The sequence below is a fragment of the Symphalangus syndactylus genome, chromosome 3, assembly GCF_028878055.3.
Source record: "Symphalangus syndactylus isolate Jambi chromosome 3, NHGRI_mSymSyn1-v2.1_pri, whole genome shotgun sequence".
Classification (NCBI taxonomy): Eukaryota; Metazoa; Chordata; class Mammalia; order Primates; family Hylobatidae; genus Symphalangus; species Symphalangus syndactylus.
The window spans coordinates 18,575,162-18,589,552 of NC_072425.2; the positions used below are offsets into that span (position 1 = coordinate 18,575,162).

Here is a 14,391-nt window from a genome sequence, read left to right on the forward strand (position 1 = left end):
TAGAGAAGTTTGCCAGCTAATTTTGTGGAGCTAATACAATCCTGATTCCACAGCCAGATGGTGACGACGCAAATAAACAAAACTGTAGCCCTATTATAAACATGGGTGCAAAAATTCTAAACGAAATGTTTGCTAATAGAATCCAGCAGTGTATTAAAAATAATACATCATATTCAAGGAATGCAAGGATAGTTCAACATCAGAAAATGTTTTCATTTAATTCAATATATTAATAGGAGAAAAATAATATATGATAATGTCAATGCAGAAAAAGCATTTGATAAAGTTGAATACCTTTTATGATTACAAAAACTTATAAAACTTGGAGTAGAAAGAAATTAATTTAATAAAGTTTATACATCCCCAAGTAAATAATACACATAACAGAGAAACTTCAGACATATAGCTTTAAGACCTCAGTATCTCATAACTGAAGTGGTTTAATGTAGTATTACAGATTCCAATAAATACTATAAGGAAAGAAGAAAGGAAGATTGTGGAGTCTGGAGGAAAAGACATAAAACTGTCATTATTTGTAGATACGTAACCCATCTAGATGGGTACCAAAAGAACTTACAGACCAATTATTAGAATGAATATGAGATTCCAGCTAAGGTTGCCCAGGTACAAGATTAACCTACAGAAATCAGTAGGATTTCTACATCAGCAATAACCAACTAGAAAATGTAATTTAAAAATTCAGTAGAAAAAAGATGACAAATATAATATGGAATTGTAAGAAATCATAATAAAAGAAATTTTAAATGTAAGTAAATGTAATAAAAATAAAATATCATCATAAGAGCAATGGAAATTACCAAGTATTTGAGAATTAAACCAAGATCATATTAGATCTCCATGAGTTGAGCTTTAAGTCTTGTGTAATTGACATCTCTTGGATAGGATGACTTAATATCATAATTAAGTCAACTCTAATCAGATTAATTCATAAATTCACTGCCATCCCAATAATAATTACAGTTGTGTGTATGTATTTAAGAAAATTGGTAAATCTACTCTAAAAATTATGTGGCATAATGGAAGTTCCATGAAGAACTAAGTCAACTTAAAAAAAGAAGAATGAAGGGGCGATGACTTTCCCCACCAAATATTGAGAACGACTATAAAGCCATAGTAATTAAAAACTTTGGTGTTTTTAATTACACCGCAATTTTTAATTACTATGAATAGACAAATTGTATCATTGAAACAAAAATGGAGAACCCAAAGACCTACCTATAGAAACTTAACAGGGATAAAGGAGGTGTTGCAGCAAATCGATGGGTAAAGGATGGATTGTTTTGCACATAAAGTAGGAAAAACTGGCTCAGTTTACCAAGAAAACTATAACTGGACCCCTGCTTTGCCTCATGGGTGGCGGGGGGTTGCTCTAGGTACACTAAAGATTTAAATGTGAAAGTTAAAAAGCATAGAGTTAATAGACACAAATGTGGAAGGATATCTTTGGGCTTAGGAATGGGAAGGAGGCTTGTTTAACAAAACTTCAAAAGCACAAGCCACAATGCACAAATTTGCTGAATTTCATTACATCAAAATTAAGAAACTGTGTTTAACAAAAAAAGAATGTAAACCAATTAAGCATCAGATGATAGGATTAAGATTTTTTTAAGTCTAAAATTGACAAGGGATTAACACCTAGAGTATGCAAGGAGCTCTGCAAAGCAACAAGAACAGAACATCAACTCCAATAGAATAACAGGCAAATGATATGACAGGCAATTTACAGAAAAGGAAACCCCCAAAGCTAATAAGCACATGAAGTGATGCTCAAACTCATTAGTAGTCAGAGAAATGCAAATTAAAACGAGGTATCACTTTACACCTTAGACTGGCAAAAACTAGAAAGCTGGGTAATACCAATTAATGGTAGAAATGAGGAAGATAGGATTCCTCACACATGGCTGATGAGACTGTAAATTGGTAAGGCCTTTTTGAAGATTGATTCCACACTACTTATGCAAATTAAGCACACAGGTACCCTAGGACTCAAAGAAATTCTAACACAGCTGTACACTGGGAAATCTACAAGGATTTCTGTTGCAGATTTGTGGGAGGAGGACAGACAGTAGCCATCTGGTTTGGCCCCTACTATTATGAAGCAAAGGATCATATATGTACATATAGCAACATGAATAGGTCTTAAAAACATAGTGCCAATTGAAAAACAATTAGTAAGAGAATGGCAAAGTTATACAATACCATTTACACTAATTATAAATACATGCACACCTTCTGGTGTGCCTGTGTCTTCCCAAGACCTCCAAAAAGCTAGCACTTTTTCTTATCTGTATCAGCATGATATCGTTGATGTAATAGATCAACGTGATGTTCTTTGCAATCCGGAGGCAGTCTGTATCTCCTTGGACAATTTTATGACAGGGGATGGAAGAGTTAATATAGCCCCTGGGTAAAACTACAAAACTACAAATAACTATTGCAGTCTGTTTCAGATCCTCTTTTTGATTGGAATAAAAGAGAATGCATTCATGAGGTGAATGGCCACATACCATGTACCTGAGGCTTTATTAATCTACTCTAGCAATGATACCATGCCCAACCTGGCAGCTGCAGTGAGGGCTACAGTGATTGATAGGTGGAATGAGTTTCCATTGGGAGACAGGGGGTACCTCAGAGATGGGTAGGGGAAGCTCCTCCGTTCAGCCTGGTGGGAATCCAAGAGTGTAGTATGGGCACAGATCCTATAGCCAAGATGTTTGGCAGCTATGAGTTGAGGGAGTATTCATTAGATGGCTTCTCTGTGTGAAGAACTTCATTAGCTCTTATCAAAGTTTACTATTCTTTTGGGACATTTTTTTCCCAAATAATCAATTTTTCCTTCCTTCCTTCCTTCCTTCCTTCCTTCCTTCCTTCCTTCCTTCCTCTCTCTCTCTCTCCCTTTCTCTCTCTCTCTCTCCCTTTCTTTCTTTCTTTCTTTCTTTCTTTCTTTCTTTCTTTCTTTCTTTCTTTCTTTCTTCCTTCTTTCCTTTCTTTCCTTTCTTTCTTTCTTTCTTTCTTTCTTTCTTTCTTTCTTTCTTTCTTTCTTTCTTTCTTTCTTTCTTTCTTTCTTTCTCTTTCTTTCTTTCTTTCGACAGGCTCTTGCTCTGTCACCCAGGCTGGAGTGCAGTGGTGTGATCATGGTTCACTGCAGCCTCAAACTCCTGAGCTCTACAGATCTTTCTGCCTCAGCCTCCCGGATAGCTAGGACTGCAGGTATGTGCCACCATGCCTAGCTAATTTTCTTTCTTTCTATTTTTTTTTTTTTCTAGTGATGGGGGTCTCACAATATTGCCCAGGCTCTTCTCAAATTCCTGGCCTCAAGTGATTCTCCTGCCTTGATCTCCCAAAGCACTGGGATTACAGGCATGAGTCACCACACCCAGTCAATTATTTCTTAAAGATGGCATTTTCTGAAGGCAAACCTACATTCCACCCTTGGAGATGCCCAACCCACTTGACCAGTTCCCCCCCTTGTTGGCATGTAGGTACCACCTGGTGCGGCTGGAGCTCTGTGCCCATCCATGGGAGGCCTACCTCTTTCAGCACCGCCTTCTCAATGAGAACCTTGGATGAACAGACTCTCCCTGCCCGCAAAGAGGTTTTTGAGTGCAGCCCTGCCTATGGAAACCCCAACTCCATCCTGTCCACCCAAGACAAGTCCATTGAAAGGAGACTGGCCTCCCTGCACTGTCCCTCTGGAGCACTTCACACACACACGCACACACACACATGCACGCACACACACACCCCTCCACGGATATACACATACACTCCTCAGGCACACGCATTACAAAAAGTTACATAAATGCACACACATATGCAAACACATTGCAGATATTCATTTAGATTCTCCTTTTTTTTTTTTTTTTGAGAAGGGGTCTTGCTTTGTAGCCCAGGCTGGAGTGCAGTGGCTCAATCTTGGCTCACTGCAAACTCCACCTCCCAAGTTCAAGTATTGTCCTGCCTCAGCATCCTGAGTAGCTGGGATTACAGGTGCCCGCCACCATGCCTGGCTAATTTTTGTATTTTTAATAGGGATGGGTTTCACTATGTTGGCCAGGCTGGTCTCAAACTCCTGACCTCAAGTCATCCGCCCTCCTCAGCCTCCCAAAGTGCTGAGATTACAGGCGTGAGCCACCGTGCCTGGCCTAAATTCTTCTTAAAGACAAAAATGTCTATCAGTAAACACATACAAAAGCACCCAGACCTATCTGAGTGCATAGTGCATCCAAAGATACATGCAGACACACACATACACACTTATGCACTCTCACATACACATAAATGCATATAATGATATATATACTCACATTTCCTGGTCTATCCCAATCCCAAACCTGCTCCTTCCATAGCTTTCTCTATTTTGGCTGATCACGACTCTCTCCTTCCCGTTTGTCAAGCCAGGGATCTTGGAGTCCTCCTTGATTTCTCTGTCACACCCCACATTCCAATGCATCTGGGAGTGCTGTTGCCTGGACCCCTAAAATATATCCATAATAAACACCTCTCATCACCTCTACCACCACCACCTGGTCCAATCCACCACATGGATCATTGGATTATTGCACCAGGTTCCTAATTGTTCTCCCTAATCTGCCCTCAACCCCAGAGTCTATTCTCAAAGCACCGAGAGAGCCTTTTCAATCCTGGTTAGAAATTATGATGCTCAGAACCTTGCAAAGCTCTGTTTCACCCACAGTGCAAGCCAAGTCCCTACAATGGCTCAAGGCTGTGTGAATCAGCCCCTGTCACCTGGCTCACCCATCTCCTCCTCCTTTCTCCCTGCCAACCCATTTCTTTGTTGATCCTTGAACCTGCTGCTCTGCCCATTGCAGGGCCCTCACACTGGCTGATCCTCCTGCCCAGACTGCTCCTCTCCCAAATCTCCATTTCACTCACTGTATTAGTCTGCTAGGGCTGTGTGACAAAGTACTACAAACTGGATGGCTTAAAACAACAGGAATTTACTGTCTCACAGCTCTGGATGCTAGAAGTCCAAGATCAAGGAGTCTGCCAGGCCATCTTTCCTTGGAATATATCTATGGGGATGATCCTCCTTTCCCCCTGCAACTCCTCCTCCTTTGTTTCTTGTTTTGAGACTGGGTCATACTCTGTTGTCCAGGTTGGAGTGCAGTGGTGCAATCTTGGCTCACTGCAGCCTTGATCACCTGGGTTCAAGCGATCCTCCCACCCCAGCCTCCCAAGTAGCTGGGATCACAGGCACATGCCACTGTGCCCAGCTAACTTTTTAATCTTTTGTAGTGACAGGGTCTCACCATGTTGCCCAGGCTGGTGTCTGGTTCCTGAGCTTGAGCGATCCTCCTGCCTCGGCCTCCCAAACTGTTAGGATTACAGGTGTGAGCCACCATGCCTGGCTCCAACTTCTGGTGTTTGCTGGCAGCCCTTGGTGTTCCTTGGCCCGTAGATGCATCACTCCCATCTCTGCCTTTGTCCTCACATAGTCTTTGCCCCATGTGTCTCTGTCTCCATGTCTCTTCTCTTTACAAGGACACCAGTTATATTAGATTAAGCGCCCACCCTATTCCAGTATGGCCTTATCTCAGCTAACTGTATCTGCAACAACCGTATTTCCAAATAATATTTGTCACATTCTGAAGCTCTGAAGTTTAGAAATTCAACATTTTGGGGGAGATTTTCAGGGGCATAATTAAACCTATACACGAACTCTTTCATGCCCTTCGAGGATTTTTCCAATGCCGTCTTTTCAAAGAGGCCCGCCCTTACTACCCTGTAGAAAAATGTGACCCACCCCAAGTCCCCGGCTCTCTTGATCCCCACACCCAGCTCTGGCTTTCCCTTTTTCCATAGTAGTTATCACCTTATAACATGCCATCTAATTTAACTTTTTTCTTTAGTTTATTATTTATTGTCTATCTCCATCTGTTAGAAGTCAAGTTCCGTGAGGACATGGCCCTTGCTTTGGTCACTGATGTATCCCACACGCCTAGAAAAAGACTGGCCCAGCAGGTATCCAGTAAGGTGCCAAGTGAAGACTTGGATGCACTGTGCACATATATGTACTGCTCACATACATCACTTGCTCATGTACACATCCCCAAATGCATGCACATGCACACATTGCATAGATTTTCAGCCCTATTATCTATTGCCACATAGCAAGCCACCCCAGTCTTGGTGCCACGAAGCAACACCCTCCTACTATGCTCATGGATTCTGTGAGGTGAGAATTCAGGCAAGATGCAGTGGGAATGGCCTGTCCCTGATGCAACACGTCTGGATCCTCCACGGGGAAGAATGGAATGGCTGGAGGTGTCTTCACTCACATGTCTGGTGCTTGGGCTGGGATGTCTTGAATGGCTGGGTGCTCATCCGGCATCTCTTTCTCTCTCTGTCTCTCTCCTTGAGATCTCAGGGCCTCTCCATGTGGCCTCTTTTGCATGGTAGCCTCGGAGTAGCTGGGCTTCTTAAATGGCAACTCAGGACTCCAAGAGTAAGCGTTCCCATGAACAAGGCAAAGGCTGCGTGGCCCTTTTTTGACCTCAGTGAGATTTGGTCAAAGCAGTCACAAGTCCACCCCGATTCAAGGAGGGGAGGACATAGATCCCACCTCTTGATGGGAAGGATGTGAAATAATTTGCAGCCGTATTTTAAAATGGCCACACATGTGAAAACAAGAACGCTTATAAGTACACACACACACACACTTAGACTTTTTCCTCAGAACCTCTATTCTGAGACCAGACATATATAAACACATATATACACAGGAACGCATGTGCAATACAGACACGTTCACACAAGTATGTGCATAGTGACAGCTGTGCATACACACACAAATGTGCACACATGCGTACACACACGTATACACAGACTCAGGTCCTGCCAGGATGCCCACTCCAGGGCCTGCAGCCACACCTGCTCGCTCCTAACACCAGGCCCCAGGCCTGGCTGAGCTGGGGGCTGGGCTGGGCTGGTGTGGTTGCCCGGTGTGGTTGCCCAGTATGGAGCGGGCTTTCTCTCCCCACTACCTCTTCTTCATGGCAGGGGCCTGGCAAGAAGGAAAACAAATAACCTTGCGGTGTTTAAATAAGCAAAGTTTTGTGCAAAGCAGAGGTTAATGTACTTTATTGTTCAATGTCATGTTTATAGTGGATTGGTGGAGGGAAAAATGTGATTAATTGCCCCGAAGCCCACGGATCTACAATTATTTGGTTGTTGTGAACAAATAAAGGACTACAGTATTCATCATATTCAAATGAGGCAGCAGAATAAATGATGGCGGGCCGGGTAGGAACAAAACCGAGGCGTGTTCCCGCACAATCAGAAGGCGACTGGCGCCTTGTCAACCAGACGCAGGGTGGTGGCGGGAGCCGAACCCGTTTGTCTCTGTACCGCCAGCGAGGGCTGGGCTGACCCTGCAGGTGCCGGCGTTAATTCATGTCACACCTCGCGCCTCCATCCTGCGTGGTATGAAAACTAGGCACCAATTTCGTAATAAAGACTTGTTTTCGACGAGGCCCGGTTTGGGGCGGGGGCACAGATCTTCATTAGGGCCCCTTTCCCGGGCCACGCTCGTTACAGAGCACAGGTACTGGCTAAATGTGTCCGATCATTCATCATGATTTCGCCCTCCACTTTGTCACAGCGTGGGGATTTAAGGAAGATAGATGGTACAAGATGTTGTCTCCTCCGCAGACGCTTTCTGCTCTGGTAAGTGTGTCCGATGCAGAATTATTTTGCCACTTTATTATTTCCTAGTGAGTGTTTGTCAGAGCTTCGCCTCTTGGAAAGAGCGAGTTGTTTCCTGTCACTCAGGGATGTCGCGGGAGCGGTGATGCTTGGCTGGGCTCGCCAGCCAGCTGGAACCCGGGCTGGGTCCCCAGGCAGGGCTGTGGGGGGTCCTGGGCGTCTGGGCCACAGGGCAAATGTCAAATCCAACAGAAATCAGGGGAGGCAGGCTTTGGGGGAAGGCGGGGCACGGGGGCTCTGAACATGCTGGTTTGCGGGGGTTGGAGGGGGGAACGTTGCAGGACCTGGCCTGGCTGTAGGCCAAGCTGCAGGACGGGGAGCTATTTGAATCAGTGTCCAAAGGGCTGTGAGAGCTTGGCCTTGAGCTGAGCCAGCTGGAGAGGGCACGGGCAAGGCTGGGGTCCTGCGGGGCTGCTGATGGCATTAGGGCAGTGTGGCCAATTCTGGTGCCTATTGCTGGCACCAGATGAGCTTCCTGCCCTGACCAGGGCAGGCAAGGGGCTGAGTGGTGACCAGCAGGGATCCTAGTTGGGTGAAGATGACATGAGGCAGAAGACAGGGGATGAGTTCAGCTTGAGCCCAGAGCCCAGCCCATAGCCCCAGGTTTAGATCCGGGAACCCTTGGGACTATTTGGAATTCCTTCCAGGTCATGCTGGGACACAGGGGTGTGGGCCCTGGAATCTGAAGGTGAATCTGGCCCTGAGAGAAGGCAGGAACGTGCGAGCCACCAGCCTGTCCTGTGATCTTGTCTCACTAGTGTTCACTCGCAAGGATCTCTGAACTGGCCCCATCCTCCAGGATACCAGTGACCCCCACTGTCTCTGCCCCTCAAGCACAGAAGAGAGAAATCTACTCTTTCTTGGCTTTCTGTCAGCCTAGGTTGATCTGAATGGTGAACCCAGAAGGAATGCCCCTCAGAGGAAACTTACGGGCCCAACCCAGGGGAAGCCCAAGGCGGGGTGCTTGAGGCACAGAACCTGGGGTGCAAGGACCTGGAGACGACAGCTGGCCGTTCTCTGATCCCAAGATGCTGCTGCCGGGGACGGCCCACCCTGCCCCTTATCCACGTCTCCCTCCTTCCCCTCCTCGAAATCTCCGTGGATTAATACAGGACAAAGCTCACAATTTTCCCATCCGTAAAATGGGGTGGAGAACATGACTTCCTACTGGCATGTTGTAGGTGTTCTGTCCACCCAGGTGTCCCCACCTTGCCTCCTCTCTCTCTGGTTCCTGGCCGCTGGAAGTCCCTCATTTGCTTTGACCCGTTTCCCATGGGCCTGGCTGGCTCTGCTGCGGGGTTTCTGTGGCCCCGGGCTTCCCGGCTGGCATCCAGACAGGGTCTGCCGATGGGGCAGGCTCCATGAGATAGTGGAGGCCTGGCTGCCGCTCCATGCTCTGCGTCCCTTTGTGAACAGCCCCCTAGGGAAGTGCACCCGTTCTCGAAGCTAACACCCCAGACCTTTCTGAGTCCTCCTCCTGCCAGCCCCGGGATGAGCCCTGGGACACAGTCTCTGCCCGTCAGGAGCTCCCAGTCCGGTGGCGGGGAAGAAAAGTGAGCGGACCATTACTCCAGCACACGCCACTGTGGGGCCATGGCACTGGCCAGGAGTCCCCAGTAGCCCCTAATTCCAGCCCGACCAAAGCTGGTGCTTTTCACTCAGTGCTTCCCAGGTCCGTATTGCTACCAGGGGAGGGCTATGCCGCTCTCACCTCCACGGTGCAGCTGAGAAAACTGCAGAGAAGGCTCGCGCTCGAGACATGTCTGTGAATGGGTCGCAGAGCAGGGATTCGAACCTGCGCGGAATCTCGCCTTTGCGAATGCAGCGGAAGGAGCTGATTGCCTCATTGGTGGAACATCTGCGATGAACACCCATTATATCCAATCAGGGCTCAGCCCCATCCCGGCTCTGGTCTTTCTCCTGGGACAGCTTCTAGAGGCCTCTCAAACTCCTGCGCCCACCCCCACCCCCCACATTCTGGCCACGCTTCTAGTCACCACCCAGTTAGTCCCCCCAGATCTGTGATTCCGTGAAGTTGCATGGTTAAGGTATATTTGGCTTTTTTTCTCCCTTAGTTTATCAGTTTTCTTCTACGGCCTGTCTCCCACTCATTAATTCATTCACTCACCATTTGCTCATTCGGCAAACACTAAGGACCTCTTATGTCCTGGCTTTGTGCAGTGAGATCAAACCCAGCAGGGCCTTCACCAGACGCCCTGAAGAAGGAGGGCCCACAGGTATCTTATGAGACAGCAGATCTTGGGAAGCCAAGGGAGCGGGGACCTCAGCTGGTCCACAGAGGAGTGGGGTGGGTGCTACTCATCACTCAGAGGCCCTCCTGCCTAAAAGCAGCAGCAGGGCCCTTCCCTCCAGCCCCCAAGCACTGCCCTGGATTGGTCCACATCCCCTCCCTAGCACTGTGGCCCCGGCCTCTTCTTGCCTCCAGATTACCCTTCTTCCTTTTCCTATCCTGCAGCCAGAGTGATTTTCCTTGAACACAGACCTAATGATTTCATTCTCTGCTTCCAAAAGCTCACTGGCTCTCTATTGTCCACCGACTTTAAACCTAAACCTTGGATTTGGCATTCAAGGCCTTTCATGATCCAGCACCAATCCACCCAATGCCACCACTTACAAGCTGCATGATCTTAGCCTGTCCTTTAAATTCTCTCTCCACCTGCATTTCCTCACCTGTAACATGGGGATAATTACAGTACCTACTAGGATGGAGTGCATTTTCCAAAGGTGTCAGCTACAATATATATCCCATCCCACAAGGTCTTCTCACAAGAACAATGACACTCTTCCCAGGCGATAGTGGGGACAGTGGTCCCTTGCCCTGAACTTTGGAGGACTTTTGTCACTGCCTTGATAGATGTAGCACCAGTGACACTACAAGACTCTCAAGGTTCAGTCATAAGAATGCCAAGTACTTCATCGGGTTCTCTTGGGATGCCCACTGTTGGAATCCAGTGACCATGCTGTGAGGAGGCCAAGCAGCCACATGGAGAGGCCACAATAAGCGTCTGGCTCACAGCACCAGCTTGTCATGGAGTCACATGCATGAGCCATCCTGAATGTTGTCTGCCTAGCAATGCCATGCAGAGCGTAGATAAGCTGACCTTGCCAAGCTCCAGAGCAAAGCAAATTATTATTGATATCTTGAGCCACAAAGTGTTGGGGCAGCTTGTTATGCAGCAAGAGATAACTGAAACAACCACCCCCACGGGGTTGTTGTGGGGTAAAGAAGTATATTAGTTTGCTAGGACTGTCATCACAAAGAGCAACAGACTGGGTGTCTTCAACAACACAAATTTATTTCCTCACTATTCTGAAGGCTAGAAGGCTGAGGTCAAGGTGCCAGCAGGGGTTGGTTCCTTCTGAGGTCTCCCTTTCTGGCTTGTGGACGGCCGTCTTCTCCTCTTTGTGCTTTTGCCTGTTCTCTCTGTTGATGTGTGTGTCCTAATCTCCTCTTCTTATAAAGACTCCAGTTATCCTGGATTAGGGTCCCCCCTAGTGATTTCATTTCAACCTTATCACCTCTTTAAAGACCTTATCTCCAGATGCGATCACACTCTAAGGCACTGGGGGTTAGGACATCAACATATGCATCTTGCGGGGATACAAGGCAGTCTGTTACAATAAGGAAATGCATATGAAATGCTTAGAGCAGTACCCAGCACAGGGTAAGCACTCAATAAATGTCCGCTAGGGTTATTATTCTAACTACCACCACTGCCATCTGCCTGGCCTCAGTCACGCCATTTCCCTCCAGACCTGCAGGGAATGCTCTGGATCCCCACGCCTCCTTTTAGACTGTCTCTTTGGCTTGTGGTGTCTAAACCTGTTCCCCATCTACCCAAATCCCTCCTGTGTTAGGAAGCCCAGCTCCTTTACAACCAGGCTGCCAAGTCCCCTTGGTTCCCGTCCCCTGCTTCTGGGGCTCTGTTGAGCGAGTATTCTGGCCTGCTGTGTATGAGAAGCTTGGACTTTTTTTGACCTGAGACTTTGTTTTGTTTTTCAATATGGAAATAGGGGATTTTTTTCTAATTATAAAAATAATTCATGTTCAGTTTATAAAACCCAGACAGTACAGAAGGTTTATGAAGAAAGTGAAAATCACCTAGATTTAATGACTTTTAACATTTTGGTTGCTGTCGTTCTGGAATTTTTCCTATGTGTGTATGTATATATATGTTTTTCTTGATTCTAGGACAACACTGATTGGGGGATGCATCATTGATTTAATTACACGGCTCTTTTGGAGAAAAGAACTACTGCATTAAACATATCTATTAATTGCAATGCACATCCTGATTTTAGAAATGTTCAAATGTTAAAAAATGTGCATCTTAGAATAAAGAAAATATATGCATGTATTATCTATGTTTTTCAAAATGGAAATCTCTATGAATACTGTTATATGACCTATTATTAAAAAAATATGAATAACAAAGTATAGCCATCCTTCCACATCAGTAAAGGAATTCTCTTGCCACCAGTTTTAATAGATGCATAATATTCCATTGGACTGATATATCATAATGCATTTATTCCTCACTGAAGGGCATGAAATCTTTCTTATCAGTCTGATGCAAACACCTTTATAGACCCTCATCCTTGTTTTCCTTGGATAAATTCCTTAAATCAGCACTGCTGGGCAGGAGAGTGGAAGTTCTTTGCCCAGAGTTGACTGTCACCAGCTCACATGCTCCCCAAGGACAAGACCTGTCACTGAACCACCTGTGGATGTGTCCGCGTGGGCCCTGTCACTGAGCTGGGTGCAAAATAAGGCTCCAGGAATGGTTGACACATATCGATTTTTTAGTAATAACAAGTCAGGAGATGGATCCTGCATGAATAGTCTGCCGGGAGCTGAGATGTGTGATTAACTCAAGTTTCTGCACCTAAGATTAAAAAATTAAAAAGCACAGTTTTGGGAGTCAGGGTGGTCTCAAATCCCAGCACTGCTACTCAGTGTGTGATGTAATCTCCCGAGCCTCAGTTTCCCCATCTCTACAAGATCATGACACATCCTTGGCAGGCCTGTGTGGCTGGGGGTCTGCCTCAGCTCCTTGCAGTATCTAGGAGGAGAGAAAACCTTGGCAAGGTCCTCCCAGGCACCACTCCCCTAAGAGTGCTCATCCCTGGGGAGACCTCGAGTCTAAATTGAGGAGCGTGGGGGCACCTGAGTGCTCCAGGGCCTCTGAGAACAAAAGCGAGAACATCTATGCCTCCACGGGCTCTGGGCGCCATCCGTGAGCTTGGCCCCGAGTGGCACAGACCACTGGAAGCCCACAGCGAGGGCAGGGGACAGGCCCTCTGTGCTTTCTAATAATAAGAAGATAAGATGAGGAATCACAGCTGCCATTTGCTGAGTACTCCTTATGTGCCAGGCACCTGCCGAGTGCTTTATATTCATTTTCTTATTTCATCCTCCTTGCAAGGTAGAAATTACAGCCCACTTTACAGAGGACAAAACCTGGACGCAGAGAGCAGCTGGACCAAGATCTCGGCTCTGCGCACTTCTCCCCACCGCCGTCTCTCACCTGGATGCAGGTAACAGCTTGTGCTCCCCACCCCATCACTCAGCCTTCTCCACTCTGCAGCCAGAGTGGGCTTTTGAAATCACCAAGCTGAGTATGACATTCCCATGCTTACACCCTTCTTCAGCGAGCCTCTCCCTGGTGCCGTCGGGAGGAAGAAGTCCCAAGTACTAAATAGTTCCATGCCCTAAACTTTGGATCCTGCCTGGAGCTCCTGGTTCTCCAATCCTTCTGGCTTCACTCACGCCCCTCACCTTTGGTGCTGGGTTCTAAGCACACTGGCTTTATTTCGGTTTCCACAATATGCTAGTTCTCTCCTGCCTCAGGGCCTTTGCACAGGTCTTCCCACCCTGCGAGCAACTTCATCACTACTCACCCTTTCAAGTTCAGCTTAGAGTCAAGTTCCTTTCAAGGAAGCCTTCCCTGCCATTCCACCCCCGGTTAAGCCCCACTGCCCTGTTCTGTAACCCGTATGACACTTGCCATCATTAGGGTGAATCAAAGGATCTTGTGTGAATACTCTGCCAGTAGTTGACCATTTTAGACCTACACCAATGTCAGTTTTCTATGGTGTAACCTGATAAATATTTGTTGTGTTATCTCTTCAGTGTTGGGCCCCCTGACATTTAGGAGAGGCAACTGTCTGTGTTGCTCACCATAATTTCAACCTAGCATCATACATGGACACAGATTACAGCCTCGATACTGTGATGAGTGAATTAATGATTACATTGCAGGTCGGGATTGAACCCCAGTCTCTCTAGGAGAGTTTCAGCAACTTGGCACCAACTCTACACTAACATGGGGGCCGCCTGCCTACCACGTGTCACCAGCCACGGGTTGCAAAGACAGGCCATGGTGCCAGCCCTGCTGGATGGACAGCAATGGCCCACAGTAGCAGGCTCCAGCTGTCACACAGTCTGACCCAGTTCTCCAGGACTGTGTTCGGTTTTACTGGGAAGTGGCCAAACGGCAGCCCGGCTCAACTAGATGGAGAGACCCAAGATTTGGGGCGAGACCTCCTCCCCACTAGCCAGGTGTTCCAGCCTCATGGCCTGTGCACTGTGCACCTGCGGCCACACGGTGGCAGTGTTGG

At 46.9% G+C, this 14,391-nt stretch overlaps 1 long non-coding RNA gene across 1 annotated transcript; it reads left to right on the plus strand.

The window, feature by feature from the left end:
* The first annotated feature begins 7,570 nt into the window (after window positions 1–7,570).
* On the plus strand, window positions 7,571–13,505 carry LOC129478284 (uncharacterized). Its single transcript, XR_008656376.1, has 2 exons — window positions 7,571–7,710; window positions 13,197–13,505. It is a non-coding gene; the product is annotated as an uncharacterized lncRNA (long non-coding RNA).
* The last annotated feature ends 886 nt before the right edge of the window (window positions 13,506–14,391 follow it).